We start from the raw sequence: 16,872 nt of genomic DNA, 5'->3' as shown, positions 1-16,872 counted from the left end.
GATGATACAAAGTTTTTTCCCCCATGCCTGATGTTATTAGATACTGTTTGTGTTAGACCCTTCCCCAGTACCTCCCCTTGGGTTAAGAGTAATTGTTACATCATGACCCTTATTTCATTCTGAAAAGCAAGAAATACATTTTATGCAAACTGATAATTAATTAATTGTGGCATTTGTCCAATCAAGAATAAGTATAACCCAGTGATTTAAACTATACATTTGTGAGTAAGCCAGATACTGAATTGAATCCTGGCTCTATTCACTGACTGTGTGACTTCCAGTAAAGCACTTAAACCTTGTAAGTCCGTGGGCCTCATCTGCAAAACAGGGACAAAATCAGGACCTTCTTCCAAGGGGTCATGTTGGAGAAGAAATCAAACAATAGACAGAGAATATTTAGTACAATACTGGGAAACGAGTTGAGTGGTCGTAGTCACACAACTGCCTCAGGGTAGGACTATTTTCTTGCAGACGTGTAGTCTTAGGACATTGTCAGGAATTCCAACCCCAAGACCAACCAATGTGTGGAAAATCCAAATTCATTGCCTAAGGACAATGAAGGTCTCAGTGAATGTCTTATCCCCTGCAACTGCTTTGTTATAATTAAATGTATCCACTACTAGATGGGAAAAAATGGGAGAATGCTCAGGAACACATAGAATGCATGAGAAGGAAATGGACACGCCAAAATTAGCACTTTGATTGATGGCATAGAATAGGTGTTTGGTTTATCTTCTCTATTTTCATATGTGGGAGGAGTGGACATATTGCAAAAAGCAGTTGTTAGACATGCATATTTAAATGTAGCGAAACGAGGTGGTAGACGAGATAAATTGAGTCTAATTAGTGCACTAATAATTCATCCTCAGAAAATGCAGATGGCTGTTGTAGTTCTCTTCCTCTTCCTACATATGTAATTAAAGCACTCGTAATGTAGGGAAACCACGAACTTGAGAGCAACCTGGTGTATAAGGAAGGAAACATTGACAATGTTATTATAAGTTTCTCCTCTGCTTCTTAATTAATATTTCTATATCTGTAAACCCAATTTTTGCTTCCCCTTTTTATGATGCTAGTTCCTCAATCATCTCTTTGCCTACGTTTGAAACAAACATCCACTATTATGTCTAAAATTCATTTGCTTCCCTGTTGTTAAGTCAGATGGTCGCAACCTCCCACCATGTGCCATGTTCAGGTACATGAGCTGACTGGATGTTGGCAGTTCTTGTTACAGTGGCCATACCTTTTCCCATCAATTGCTGCAATTGATAATTGGTAGTGCCCTTAAGATAAGCAGTTGGAAGCCTTCATATCCAGAGAATATGATGTATGTTCACAGCGGAATTTAAGGGCCATCAGTGTCAGTGTAACACCGTACCTTTCAAAATGAACTCATGTTTTAATTTGTTTATAATAATTGGCAATATTTTCCTTTCTTTTGTGGATAACTAACCCTCACCCTTATTGAACATGTTTTGGGGGAATAGTTTAACATTTTTTGCAGCTCCACGTGTACATAATATATTTTCACATCCTCCTTACTTACTTCTTTTTTGTCAATAAAATACATCTTAGATATATATTCAGGTTCCTCTTGTGCTCAGATAGTGTCGATTAAGTTGATTAGACTGTGTTCCCCGTATTGCCTCTGGGAAACTAGCCCAGATGCGGAAAGGAAAGTGCCTTGACGTGGCCTTAAACATAATGAAGCTGATGTAGTGTATGTGGGTTAAAATGTGAGTATGAATATAATTGCTACATTTAGGTTGTATTAAATCAGTGAGCTTTAAAATTATGCTTAGCCCAGTGTACCTTCAGTTTTTAATTCGAGTTGCATAAAAATTCATCATTTACTTTTTAAATAAATTATTTATTGTTAACATTTCATTTAATTCATTGTTTTAAGCCTTTATCAAACCTGCCACCTCTCTGATGATCTGATGATACACTGATCCTGGTAAACAGCCTAACACATACACCAAATCCATAAACAAATTACACCAAAGGTATAATTTTACTTTCCTCCTCACTTGCCCATCACACATAAAATAAAACTTTTTAAAAAGCATCTTATGATACGTTCTTATCCCCATTCTGCATGTTACTATGGGCCCCTTTCTTTCATTTTGATTTGTTTTATTTTGTATTACTCCCCTTACATATTAGCTAAACCTGCCCAAAGTACAGTAGTGGTTTTCTTTATAGTTACAAAATACGTTGAGGTCAGTTTTCATTCTGTGGAAATTAGAATTCATATTGGAGGGTAACTTTCTCTTCCTTGGGGCCATCAGTCTTCATAGACTCATCTATTTGATTTAGATTTTAGCCTCTCTCCCTCTGTGTTCCATGCAACACCTAGAATGCTGTTCACATGGTTGAATATTAATGATTGTCTCCACAGATTATGAAGCAGAGAACAAATGGTTCTCAATTGAAAAATCTGCACTAGTACAGCCCTGAGTGAAGGGAGAAAAGGAAAGACTTCCCCCCGACCTTTCCATCTCTTCTTATCCCTTGGGTGGCACGCATGACAAAGAAGCTCATTTGTAAGAGTTTATGAGCAATTTCAAAAGAATAGTGTAGAAAGATGAATTTCTTCTCCCAGAGATGACCTACTAACTGATTTTTTTTTTTTATAGTTGTTTTGGTTTTTTTTTAAAAATTAATTAATTAATTAATTAATTAATTTTTGGCTGTGCTGGGTCTTCGTTTCTGTGCGAGGGCTTTCTCCAGTTGCGGCAAGCGGGGGCCACTCTTCATCGCGGTGCGCGGGCCTCTCACTGTCGCGGCCTCTCTTGTTGCGGAGCACAGGCTCCAGACGCGCAGGCTCAGTAGTTGTGGCTCACGGGCCCAGTCGCTCCGCGGCATGTGGGATCCTCCCAGACCAGGGCTCGAACCCGTGTCCCCTGCATTAGCAGGCAGACTCTCAACCACTGCGCCACCAGGGAAGCCCCTACTAACTGATTTTTAAGTGACTAAATCAGTATTCTGTCTGTACCCAGAGTGAATGGCCAATAAGTCAAGTTTTAAGTAAATTAATCTACTTGAAATTCTGACAACAGGAGGAATTCAAGTGTGTGCAGTAGAGGTTTGGGCTGGTACCAGATACATCTGCTCTTTAAAAAATGTAATACCGTACTTTGGGATTAAGTCCAGCCATAGCTTAGGTCATGGAAAGGGCTACTGGAAGAACGATCTTAATTAAAATGAATCCTTTACAACATGCTCCTAGCTAAAATATTTATGTTATAACTTGAGATAAAATTATATTGCCTTGTTTACTCATATATGTAAAAATAAGTGTAGATGAAAGTCTAGAAGGAAATTCATTACAATGTTAACAGTAATTGTCCCTGGAGCTGAGTTTAACGGGGGATTTCCTGCCTTATATGTATTATTTTATTTTCATTTACATTTATCCTGCATTGATTTATAATTATGTATTGCCTTGATAATACTACATTTAAATCAGTTAAATCATAATTTTAAAAGTAAAAGGGACTTAGTGTTTTAGTGTGTGTGTTTGTGTGTGTATGTGTGATATTTAAAAATCTTGATTTGAAACTAGGGAAGTGATTTTTTTAATAGGGGATAATGGGAGAATACATTTAAAAAATATAGTGAGTGGGAGTCTTAGGTAATGGCATAAACTTTTAACGATTTGCATAAAAACTGAATACAAGATGCAGATGAGCAGCCTAGATTAGAAACTGTAAAGCAGACTCAACACCATGGAGTAGATTTTAGATCAACCAGTATCTGTTTAGATTGATCAGTATCGATCAGTATCAGGCTAGAGTGCTGCCAAGGTTCTGTTTTCAACATTATAGTGATACCTAATCAAGCCTTCAGTGGTGGTCGTGTATGGGGGCTGAGGAAGTGGCAGACAGTGCTTCTTAGAGGGGGTGACAATGATCAGTCTTAAAGGAGGAAGTATAGACTCGGGTGGGCTAATTTTCATGTGAGTGCCTATATGTGCACATGTATGTGTGTGCATGAGTGCAGATGCCAGTGTGTTTGGACCTCTTGGAAAGGGCAGGGGTAAACAAGGAATAAATGCAACTCAGCCTCAGGGGAGCTCATCTCTATTTGGATTAAGGTGATCTGCCGTCACTTATCTTAGGGTTTCTCAATAGCAGCACTATTAATATTTTGGGCTGGATAATTCTTTGCTGTGGGGCTGTCCTGTGCTTTGTAGGATGTTTAGCAGTGTTTCTGTTTGTTACTTACTAGATGTCAGTAGCACCTCCAACCCATGATTACAGTCAGAAATATCTCCAGACATTGCCAAATGTCCCCTGGGGGTCAAAATTTCCCCAGGATAAGACACATTGCTGTATCTGCTTACAAAAGTGAACTATTTCTGGGGAAAAGGCTATCATCCAGAGGCTCTGTAATCTTTCCGTATGCAATTTCTGACATTCAGTCAGAGAAATAAGAAACAGAACCAAGGAAACAACAACAACCAATTGAAATACATGCATAAATGACCCATTTATTGGGATTATCAGATACAGATATTAGAGTCACTATGGAAAACATATTCAAGAAAAAAGATAGCAAGACAGGTTTCTAGACAATATCAAGTCTGTAGCACAGAGCTAAAATTAATATTGTTTTTGCTGGCTTGCACTCATGGTGGTTTGTTTCCTTGTGTGTACCTATCTGTTGGTCTTCAATTGTAAGCTTATACATGGTTTATTCTAAACGCTGGAAAATCTTGAAGTGTAAATTCAGGACACCTTTCTTCAGTGAGGATTTGTGTTAGATTCTCCCAGGATATTACTGATCTTGGATCTCTTTAGCCTTCTTTCCAGAGTTCCCAGTTTACTCAAGGAGTCTCAAATTCAACTTCTCCACTTTCATTGCTTGAAGGGCTGATGTAGGCTTTTACCCTCAGGACCTCTTTCATATGGGCTTATGGTGATTGCTCTTGTTTGAGCTCATAGTTTTTTTTTTTTAATAAATTTATTATTTTATTTATTTATTTTTGGCTGCGTTGGGTCCTCATTGCTGCACGCGGGCTTTCTCTAGTTGCAGTGAGCGGGGGCTACTCTTCATTGTGGTGCGCAGGCTTCTCATTGTGGTGGCTTCTCTTGTTGCGGAGCACGGGCTCTAGGCTCGTGGGCTTCAGTAGTTGTGGCACGCGGGCTCAGTAGTTGTGGCTCTTGGGCTCTAGAGCGCAGGCTCAGTAGTTGTGGTGCACGGGCTTAGTTGCTCCACGGCGTGTGGGATCTTCCCGGACCAGGGCTTGAACCTGCGTCCCCTGCATTGGCAGACGGATTCTTAACCACTGTGTCACCAAGGAAGTCCCCAGCTCATAGTTTTTGAAGAATTACATGACTTCCCAGAAGCCCAGCAATGGAACAGACACTTTATTTTAGGCCCAATATTTTTTTGTTCTTCATATTGCTGGAAGCTAAAGCCTACATACTATGTACTTCATTGTAATATATATTTTGTAATACTATTTCAAAAAGTGAAAGTTAATAAAAACTCATATTTAAAATCATATCTCCCTACCAAAAATAAATGAATAAAATTTAAAATTAAGTGGAGGATAAACAAGAAACTTAGATTTGGAAGAGAATAAGTTTAGAATGTTTATTAACTATACTTCCCACACAGCAGTTGTCATTTGCTAGAAGAAAAAAAAAAGGAATATGCAAATTAAAATTCCCAGTGGAATTAATGCAGTTTCTCATTACATAACGCATCATGGGCAAGCAATCAATCCTTTGGACTCTCAGGCAATCAGATGTATTTAAGCCAAAGATGTCTCAAGACAAGAGTAATCAGGGTTCCTCCAACACTGCTTTTTGTGTGATGTAACGTTTATCATTGTTTAAAGCATCTGATCTCATAGGCTTTCTTTGTTTTCTTTTATTACCTCATTTCATTCCCTGAATAGCTTTTGCAGTAGCAATGTTAACTATTATTGCTATGAGTGATTGAATGGCCTATTTCTTTTGATACATCAGGTGAAAGCAGAAGTCATTTCACTGAAGAGCTGATATTGCAATTTCCTGTTCCTTCAAAAAAGACATTGCTTTTCAAGCAGGGGCATAAATGTTTTTGACCATTAGCAATTACATGTGATTTTGTTTTGTTTTGTTTTTATTATTTTATATTCACTCCTTTGATTTTATTGAAGATTTGAATAAGAGAGACACATAAGCACAGATTAACTCATAATATGAACGGACTCAAAGTAAGATCAGGTTTTATTTCACACAAACTACTATTTCTCCTACATTTCCCTATAGTCAGGGAGATGTGAAGGTTTGCATGAAAGATCTGCGTTTCCAATACCTTTATTTTCTGACCTTCTTTTCCATTGCTAATACAAGCAGATAATCACAGGTATTTGAGAGTTCTTTCTCTTTTAGCACCCTCCTTCTTTCCTCTTTCCCTTAATTGGAAGCATATTTCTCTTTCTTCCGACATCTCTACACTACCCTGTGATACTCTTATCAAAATGAAATGTTTCCTGTTATCTGGTAGTGTCCAAGAAACGTAGGGCACCCTCATCGATTTGGTCATCATTCAGCTTTTCTAGGTAACTAAGATTAGCCATGAAGTCTCTATGGTCTCTGCTATGACTAAGTATTTCATTATCTCGAAATAGTGAAAAAGAAGGTCAGGTAATTTTTCTCATACGTCTTCCCACAGTCTGAACTGTTTCCATGACTTTTAACTGCTGTCTTTTTGCCTTTACAGGCAATATTCATTAGGATATACTTTGAGAATATATCTATATTTCCATCAATCTGGATCACTTATGACCCTAGTAAGTTCCATTATTTGGAATTATGTTTCTATATATAACTACTGTTACTTTATAGCCAATGGTAGGAAGTGTTGGTCTTAGTTTCTCTAGAAAATAAATTGATTTGAAGGGAACCACAAGCAACTTTCTATTTGTGATGGAAGGCCATAATTTAAATATTTAGATATAAGTTGTATAAATTAGTATGATTTTTATATTTGCATTGCATAGTAACAGTCTTTGAGAAAAATACTGCAAGTAATACCTTGGTAGCTGCCGTTAGAGTCTAACAAATTATACAACTTGACCAGACATATTTGGAACATTTAACTAGAAAACAGAACTGGTAGCTACAATTGATGATTTATGAATCAAATTCTGTGAATACATCTGTGACGCTTTAGAGATCATTTAGTTCAACAGCTTAGTGTAACAATATGTGAGAAGAGAACAGATAGCAATCTCTGAAAAGCAAAAGTGACTAGTCCAGGCTAGATAGAACCACTTATTGAAAAATCAGCCTTTCCCCATTGTACTGTGATGTCACCTCTGTCATAAATAAAGTGTCCTTATATTGCATGGGTCTTTTTCCAGTGTTTTTATTCTGTTCCATTTGTCTATTTGTCTAATATTTTACCAGCAATACACTCTTAAATGCTATAACTTTACAGTATGTGTTAAAAGCTGGTATTGTAATTTCTCCACCCACTTTTCTTTGACAACAATGCTTTGGCTATTTTTGTCCCTCTGCATTTACATACCATTATGTTATCAAAATTATATCTTTAAAAAATTCTTGTCCTAAGTTTTTGTTTTTGCTATACAAAATAGAACTAATTTTTTTTTTATATTAACCAGTTGTGTCTCATGACCTTGCTGAATTTACTTCTTAATTTTAATATTTTATATGTAGGTTTTTTGGATTTTCTACCAACATAATCATGCATATGTGAATAATGACAGTGTTATTTCTTCTTTCTTTATGCATCTTCTTTCTTTCTTTCTTTTTTTTTTTTGCTTTAGAGCACTTGATAAGAAGTCTGTACAATGTTGTTTAGAAATGGAGATAGTGGACATTCTTGTCTTGCTCCCAGTCTTGGGGAAAGTGTTTTCAATATTTTACTTCCAAATGTGATGTTTGCTGTAGATTTATTTTAGATTACCTTCATCAAAATTAGGAAGTTACCTTCTATTCCTTTATTCTTTCCTCATGAAGGAGTGTTGAATATTATCAAATACAGTGTACATCTATTTAGATTATAATATGTTTTTTTTTCTGTGAATGTGGTGAAATATTTTGATGGATTTTTAAATGGTTAAACCAACCGTCTAATCCTGGACTAAACACATTTGGAAATGATTTTTTGAAAATTGTTGGATTTAAAGTTCATGAGAGATATTAACTTGTAACATCCTTTTCCTGTAATGTCTTTGTGTGATTTTGTTGTCAAGGTTATTCTAGCATTGTGCAATTTAAGTTCTAGACTGACCTTTACAAAACATTATTTTAATTTTGTAGAGTTTTTTTTTTCATTTAGATTTCCCCTATATTTACTTTCATTTTTCACTATTTTCTTTATTTTAATGTTTATGTTTTGGATGGATCATTTTCTTTTTGTGTGAGGAGATTTTTTCTTTAATATTTATTCTGATAAGCCTCTTCTAGTGACAACTTATTTTAGTTTTTGTTTGTCTGGAAATGTTCTCATTTTGGTAGGATATTTTTGTTAGGCATAGAATTCTAATTTGGCACTTTCTTTCAGGATTTTAAAGATGTCATTCCATTGCCATGTGATTTAAGCATTTATTTTGGTAATTCAGTTGTCAATCTTCTTGTTTTTTTCCTTTGAAAATAATACATCTTTTTATCTCTAACTATTTTTAAGATTTTCTCTTTGTCTTTTAGCAATTGACTATGCTGTGTGTCAGTGATGCTGTGTGGTTTTCTTTTTATTTATTCTCCTTAGGCTTTATGAAGCTTCTTGGATCCATAACTTAAATTCTTTGGGCATGTGTATTAGTTTGCTAGGGCTGCCATAACAAAGTACCACGCACTGGGTGGCTTAAACAATGGAGATTTATTTCCTCTGGGCCTGGAGGCTGGAAGTGCAAGATCAAAATGTGAGCAACCTGGATTTATTCTGAGGGTCTCTCTCCTTGGCTTGTAGATAGCCATCTTCTCTTTGTGTCTTCACATGGTCTCCTCTCTGTGTGTGTCTGTGTCCTAATCTTCTCTTCTCATAAAATCACTAGGATTGGGGCCCATTCTAATGACCTTATTTAACCTTAATTACCTCTCTAAAGATCTTATCTCCAAATATAGTCACATTCTGAGGTACTGGAGATTAGGATTTCAACATGTGAATTGGTGGGGGTGGGGGGACACAATTCAGTCCATTACAGCACTATTGGAAGTGTCTTATCTATGACCTCTTAAAATATTACTTCTGCTTCATCCTGTCTTTTTTTCTGGGTACCCAATTAGATGCTTTGGATATTATTTCGTGTCCAGTGTATTTCTTAAGCTTTTTTAATTCATTCTTTTTGTTTTCTATGCTTCAGTCTGGATATTTTCTACTGACCTATCTTCCAGTTTACTAAGCCTCTCTTCTCCTGTGTCTGATTTGCCATTGACTCTCTTTATTCAATTTTTAATTTCAGTAACTGTATTTTTAAATTCAGAATTTCTACTTCATTTTTTATAGATGATTCTCTGAATAATTTCTCCATTTAGTAATATAGTTTTTTGAATATATTAATCATAGTTATTTTAAAGTCCATTACTGACAATTCTAGTTTGGTCACCTGTATCATTTTTGGACCTTTTTATATTGTCTATCTTTCTCTTTCCTTTTTAGTCATTCTGTCTTGTCTATTGATATACCTATTTTTTTTAATTGGGTATAAATATTGTTTAATAAAATTGGTAGAATTTTGTGAATGATGTTATCTTCCATGAAGAGATAATTTACTTTTTGTCTGGCAGACATATGTACAAAGACAGATAACCTCAATCCAATCAGACGTTAAAATGATTTCTAAAGTGAAAACCTGGGATGTTTATGTTATGTTTATCAATGCCCTCCTTCTCAAAGGTCCCCGAGTTCCAAGTACTGTCTTTCCAGCCAGATGAAAAAACCAAAAGCTCTGTTTAGTTTACTCATCTTTTAGATGTTGCTTTCTGCTTAATGCTTTATCCTCTTCCCCTAAAAAGTTTCAGGCTTGACAAATGCATGAAGGGGATTATTTGTGTATTGGGTAGAACTCACTACCCTATGGTTCCTTTTTCTCTAGGATCTTGGCCACTTAAATCCAGGCTGCCTTAGAAGGCTTTGACTTATATATTGACGTCTTGCTAGTCAAAAATTATTTCTGAGGCTAGAGACAAAACGGAGATAGGACTTTCAGGTGCCATAGGAGTTTGTTGAAAAATAATGTCAGAATAAAATACCTTTTAAAGAAGTAGCATTACTTAGTACAGAAACCATAAGTTATCTGAAATATATTGTTGGCAGAGCAAAAAAGGAAGTAGACATTCATATTGAGGGAGAAACAGATTAGCTGTGAAAAAATGGTATATTACTTTCAGTTATATAAAATTATAATATGTGGTTCTATTTGTGGAAGCCTTTTACTCTTCAAGTTATACATTTATTATTTTTTTTCATAAAGTTTAAACACTGTGCCACAAACAAATATCACAGTGGTACTTAGGAAATCCAAACAGTAATACTTAAAAAAATATATTTCTGTTTTGGTGTCTTTGAAGTTACTTATTAAGTAGGTATTCCCAATTTTGAAAATTTTAAAATAGAAAGGTTTAGTTATTTTCTAAGATTATAGAGCATATAAGTGGTGGATATTAAATTCTATCTTAGGTCTTTCTGAATCCAGAGCACAAACTCTTAACTCTTATCAAAGACTGCCTTCTTGGCTTCAATTCCGTCAGTGATGGAAGCTTACTCCCTACCACGGCAGCACATTCCATAATGGACTACTCTGATGTGTATAATGTTATTTATTACAGTATATTAAACTCTGTTTCCCTGTAACTCTTACCTATTAATCCTGAATATGTTAACTCTGCTATAAAATGACAAAGTTAAAGCAAGTTCACTATAGCCTTAAATTTTAAGTTTATTGAATTTCTGACATTTTTGACTACATGATTCCCAGGCTCTCCATATATTTGACACTGCTTTATTGAAAAAAATTGGCTTAAATCCTGAATATGACGTTAAAGGATATTTTCCAAAAGTGAATGTAAAACATGTGGCTAAGTGTATACATAATTATTGATAAGACTTTATTTTTTAAAAAACATTTAGCTGTGTAGATAAATTATGTTTAGAATTTTACTTGCATATTTTTAAAATTTAAAATATTTTTATTTTGAAATACTTTTGATCTTAGAAGACTTAAGAATAGTACAAAGAACTTTTTTTACATGAACCATTTGAGGATAGGTTGCTCACATGGAGTTACAATAGCTTCAAATTTAAATGTACATATACTCATATATTCTGATATATGTATACACTTACATATATACTCAATGTTCTTTCTAATGTTTTATGATTTGGGAAAATGAATATTGGTAGATTCAGAAATAAAGAATAATTAAAAAATAAGTTATCAGTAGAAAATATTGCTTTATGGTATATTTTTTCTTTATTTTAAAAGATTAGCTTGTTGTTGATGGAAATGTATTATTTATTGTTAGATGGATTTCATTGTTCAATTTGTAAAGTAAATTCTCTAATTATCCCTGATGTGGTAAGAAAGTCCACAGTTGTTTCAAATCAGTTTAATTATCACTCCTGAAATGTGTATTAAGGAAGTGATATATTCACTCACACTTTTGAATTTTTTCAAGTAACAAAACCAAGCAAGAATTTAAAAGTGATTAAGGCCTGATTCTACCTTATCCCTTTTTTGCCCAAATATAGTTTATCGTCAAGAAACTTTCTATAGAAACGTTCCTCTGTATCAGCTCTTTCACTGGTGAATGGCATTTGTTGTCTGTGTATATCTTTGACATTTGTCCCATAGAGTCTTTCATGGTGAATTACAATTGCATGTGTTTATTTATGACCTATGGAATCAATAATTCAATACCAGGCATAGGCCTGGATGTGACAGGATTTTTGTTTGCAGAATCCCAAAACCTTGTTTCTGAAGCAAGGTACTGCCCACTGTCCAGTCAATGGTTTTACCAGCTACAAAGAATGAGATTCTTATTCTAATTTATATTGACTCATTCAGGAGGGGCCACATTGATTAATTACTTAAGCTCCACATTTCCAACCTCATTCTTTCTCTGATTTTTTAACCTTGGGTCTATCGCAGAGTTTCTGAGTTATATTGGTAAACAAATATGATATTGCTACCTGATTTATAAAATTTTTGTTAGAAATAAATGAATCGAGTAATTTTAGTTATTGTTATAGAAACTAATCTTAAGGTTGAAATAATGAGATACTCTTACTTAGAGGTCTAATAGACTTCCTCTGTGAGGTTCTGCTCAATACCTTGGAAAACCTTTAGAGAAAAGTGAAGCCTGCTACTCCCATATCCCGTTTCAATTTTAGACACTCTAAGGGCAAACAACAGAAAACTATATCAGTACAACATTTGCTTAAATGTCTTATTTCCTCACAAAGGTCTGTGATTGATTACTTTAATCCTTGTATACTAAGAAAACACAAACAGAAGGATTGACATTTATCCCTGTTTTAAAAAAGTTACAAGCATCTCTTCCTTGGCTAGCAAATGTAGTGTCAAATTGTGGCTTGAATTATAAGAAGTCTGACTGCTCATTTTGAAATGGAAGGTGAAAGTTGCCTCTTCACTTTCAAATGTCTGATGGAAGATTACTTTATTCTCACACACAAAATATTTGTACTTAGATGAAATGGTACAGAATATTATAGTTCTGAAGTGTTTAATTCCTTCTCATAGAAATTTCAAGGGAACTTCGGATGCGTTTGGCAGGAGCTTTTCCTAGTACAATCAGGTTGCTATGGTAAACCTATTATTTTAGGCAAAGGAGGACTGTGTTAGTAAAGTGCTAATCTCTTTTCTGTTTTATGTGAGCCTCTAATTACTCTCCAAATATTGAGCATGTACTGCAAGTGTGGTTTTGCCCTTTTAAAAAGTGGAAGAAAATAAGATTGTAGAGAGTGTACCTTCTGTTCCCAGGCTAGCAGGTGCATTTGATGATATGGTGTTCTTCTTAAATAATCTCATTCTGGATCAGGAAATACAGTTGGTTTATTTTTTTAGGGAAATAGAATCATAAAGTAAAGGAATGGATTTTATGTGAGTTACTGAAATTCAAGCCTCCCAATATGTTTTTTTAATTATAAAAATATAAATAATAACATCTATTATTTATGGACCACTTACTATGTGTCAGGTCCTGTCCTATGTACTTGATATGCATGATAATATTTAGCCTAACCAAAATCTTATGTGATCAGTGTTATTATTATTCCCATCCTGTAGCCATGATAAATGAGGTTTAACTTAGTCTTCCAAAGAATCATATTTAACATTGGATGTGCCAGGATTAAAATCCAGGTTTATTTAAAATCAGAGCCCATTCTTGTAACTGAATCTTATGTTAAAATTTATTTTCTTTGTTCTTTGCCTGATTAACATTTAACAAACACTTTAAGACTCATTCCGAATTCACCTTTTCCAGGAACCTTCTGTAACCCTATAGGGTGTGTGTGCTCATGTACTTTACCTGTATTCCCTCTACTATTAAAAGTTTTTAAATGGCTTTCTTGATTTTATATCTTCAGTATAAAGTAGATGAGCTATAAACTATGCTTTTTTGTCCATGTTCTGACTTAAAGTTTTACTGTATTTTGTAGAAGTGTCAAATTTGAAATGCTTAAGTAAAATCTGTTTTAATCAGAACTTCTACGTATCTGCTTTACTTCATTACCCTTCTTTGCTAGTGTATAAGAGCCTTTAAATACAATTCATAGGGATTGCAATCCATTATAAAAGTATGTCTTTGGACTAACTTTTTGTATGTCCTTAAAGGTTAAATTTATTAAAATTTAACTGGAGTGGGCAGACTCAGTGTAAATTTCAGTTAAGTTTTGGTTGGATGATATTGATGATGTTGACTGAAGTAATTTCTTTTCAGACAGTTATTTCCATCCTTTTCATCCTTTTCCTGGATTGTCTTTTTAAAAATTACTTGGTTTATTTGCATTTTTGAATATATCTTTCTTTAGATTTTCCTCTCAATTTGTTATATAAAAGAGTACTTGCTAGTGCTAGACCTGCAAACTTCCATTATCCTTCATTCTTACTTATCAGAATATTAATTTGATAATCATCTGAGAATCCACAGTTACATCTCCATAACATTAAACTAATCATTGAAATAATACCATTTAGTAAGTAAAGGAGAGTAGACTAATTTCTTATTTTTTTTCTTTCTGAATTTATTTTTATTTTATATTTTTAAGTATTTTATTTTATTTTCACATCTTTATTGAAGTATAAATGCTTTACAATGTTTTGTTAGCTTCTGCTGCACAGCAAAGTGAATCAGCTATATGTATACATGTATCCCCATATCCCCTCCCTCTTGAGCCTCCCTCCCACCCTCCCTATCCCACCCCTCTAGGTCCTCACAAAGCATCGAGCTGATCTCCCTGTGCTATGCAGCAGTAATGCCCTTTAAAATGTGGACCGCATGAAGAATTTACTCTTCTTTATCTTTCTATTTGTGACAAATTAGCCTTTCTTGATGCTTAATGCTTTGCCATCCCATCAGAATCTACTGTATCCTATAAACTAAATTAGAGCTGCATACATAAAGTTAATTCAGCTAATATTTGCCTTAACATATTTTTAAAACACCAACAGATACATGGCCTAAAAAATGAATTGCAAAATGGTTAATTATTGTCTGATATTTTAAACAGATGCTTGAATTACAATCTATCAGGGAAAAAAAGGTACCTAGGGCCATATATTAACACTTTACTATCCAACTGTATAAAAGGGGTGGGGGATAAATTGGGAGATTGGGAGAAATAGAAGACCCTATCCAGAATGAAAACAGTGAAATGGAGATATTTAAACACATATGCCAGTAGTTAGTTCATCCTTTTCAAAGAAGCCAATAATACATATTCAGGAAACTTCCTGTATGCCTCAAAATGCTAATAAAATGGTCAGCGTAAATACATATGCCCTCAAACTTAAAAAGTGTTGTTTTCTTGGTAACTGGGAGTGGATTACCTGTCCGGAATGATGTGGCTGAAGTTTCCCACATCTGTCCACCATGGACTAGTTAACCATACAGGGCCACACTGCTCATGGTCCTATATTTTGGCTCCCTCCACAGTCTGGATCGTTTTTATCCTTCACACATCTACCTATGAGAGAACCAGCGTGTTTATGCACAGCAGGAGATTAACCCGGGCTCAGAAAATCTGGGTTCTAGCACCAACACTGCTGATGTCTACTTTGCTGGCCTTAAGCACGTCATTTAGGCTCGGCATACTTGAGTTTCCTCATCTATTAAATAAACTGCAGAAAGTCATGGATCCTCCTGACATTTCGTAACAAATAAACACGTGCTGGTATATTTTTCCAGGGAGAGATCTGGGGTCTACCAGTCAGAGTTCTTGACGGCGTACAACAGAAACCGAGGTCATTAACTGGGATGAAAAATCATTTTATTAGAAGAGTTTAGGCTCAGAACACAAGCTTGGACAATCAGCTCACACAGCACCCCAGCGAAGCAAGGCACTGCCGAGAACCAGCCCCTGCAGCCATCACTTTTGAACTTCAGCCTCTGTGTGGCGAGCTCTACTACCCCTGGATGCTCACTGCTATGCTGTTATACTGGGCATTCTGCCACAGGCCTGTGCCTTGCTTTCCCCTTCATGAATCCAAGCCCCGGCCAAGAGCGTCTGGCGTGTCTCTGTTCTGTCTGCCAATCCATAGGAAGAGGGGGTATCATTGGGGAAAGAGGAGGGGCTCTGACTCCTGCTGAACTTGGCACTGCCTCCAAGTTGGAGGAGCGATGGGTTGAAGGGTGGCCAGAACAACATTATCTATTGCCAGATCTTTCACTGGATCCTCAAAGGGATCATAATCCCGCCACTTCTGTCACAAAAGATTATGAGTCACTGCATTAGATTATCTTTAATTACAGCTCTGAAATTATATGATTCTAAATACTAATTTTTCTTTCTTCCATCATATCCCAGCTCAGAATTTCTTTAACGAGATACAAATGCAGCAACAGAATGACTAACAACATTGCTGGGTCAGCCCTGAAGTATCTTATGATCGTTTCAGTGGGTGTGTAATTATGATGGTTGGGATAATGAGAGAGAGTAGCAGATGTGTCGGAGTAGTCACTCAGCTGAATTTCTGGCAGACCAGTACCGAGTCCTCAGAAAAAAGAAATGTACTTTCTCATACAACCTCCTGGTGCTGCATTATGAGTATATTAAGATACAATATGGCTTAATGTTTAGATGCACAGACTTTAAGTGTAATGAGAATGGATATAAATTTTGAATCTATCCCTTAAGAACTGGTTCACCAGGGAAAGTAACTTGGCCTCATTATATCTCCATTTCCTGTTTAGTAAAATGATAGTGATAATGGTAGTCAATGTGTGGTATTATGAAAACAGAATGACAGAATTGAAGAAATTATAGTGTTTGAGGCATAGTTACAGCTCCAGAAATACTGACAAAAGACATAAAGATAAATAGTTAAGAAATCCCCAAACTATGAACCAAACTCATTCCAAAACATGTTTATACTTTTCAACTTTAAGTCAAGGATAATAAGATATTTAGGACATGCGTTCCATGTTGAAATGAGTTCTGTGAACTCAAAAATTGATGCCAAATCATCACTAAAATATCAGGTTGAAATGTACCTATGAACATTTTTTTTTTCTGATGTGGCAGACAGACCCACACTAAAAATATTTTTTTAAATGACCACATTATGACAAATTATGTCAAAATATATAAAATTGACTCAGTTATGTTAAATGGTCTCATCATAAGTGGAATATGAAATACTCAGAGAGTTTAATAGTTGAA

The 16,872-nt window shown here is 35.2% G+C and overlaps 1 protein-coding gene across 2 annotated transcripts in view; it reads left to right on the top strand.

Moving 5' to 3' along the window:
- Positions 1–16,872, top strand: part of ITGBL1 (integrin subunit beta like 1) — a 203,357-nt gene that overhangs the window by 162,801 nt on the left and 23,684 nt on the right. The window lies entirely within an intron of this gene.

This window comes from Eubalaena glacialis, chromosome 16 (assembly GCF_028564815.1).
Source record: "Eubalaena glacialis isolate mEubGla1 chromosome 16, mEubGla1.1.hap2.+ XY, whole genome shotgun sequence".
Lineage (NCBI taxonomy): Eukaryota > Metazoa > Chordata > Mammalia > Artiodactyla > Balaenidae > Eubalaena > Eubalaena glacialis.
The sequence above is the reverse complement of the archived record's forward strand: the minus strand, read 5'-3'. Positions and strand labels throughout refer to the sequence as shown.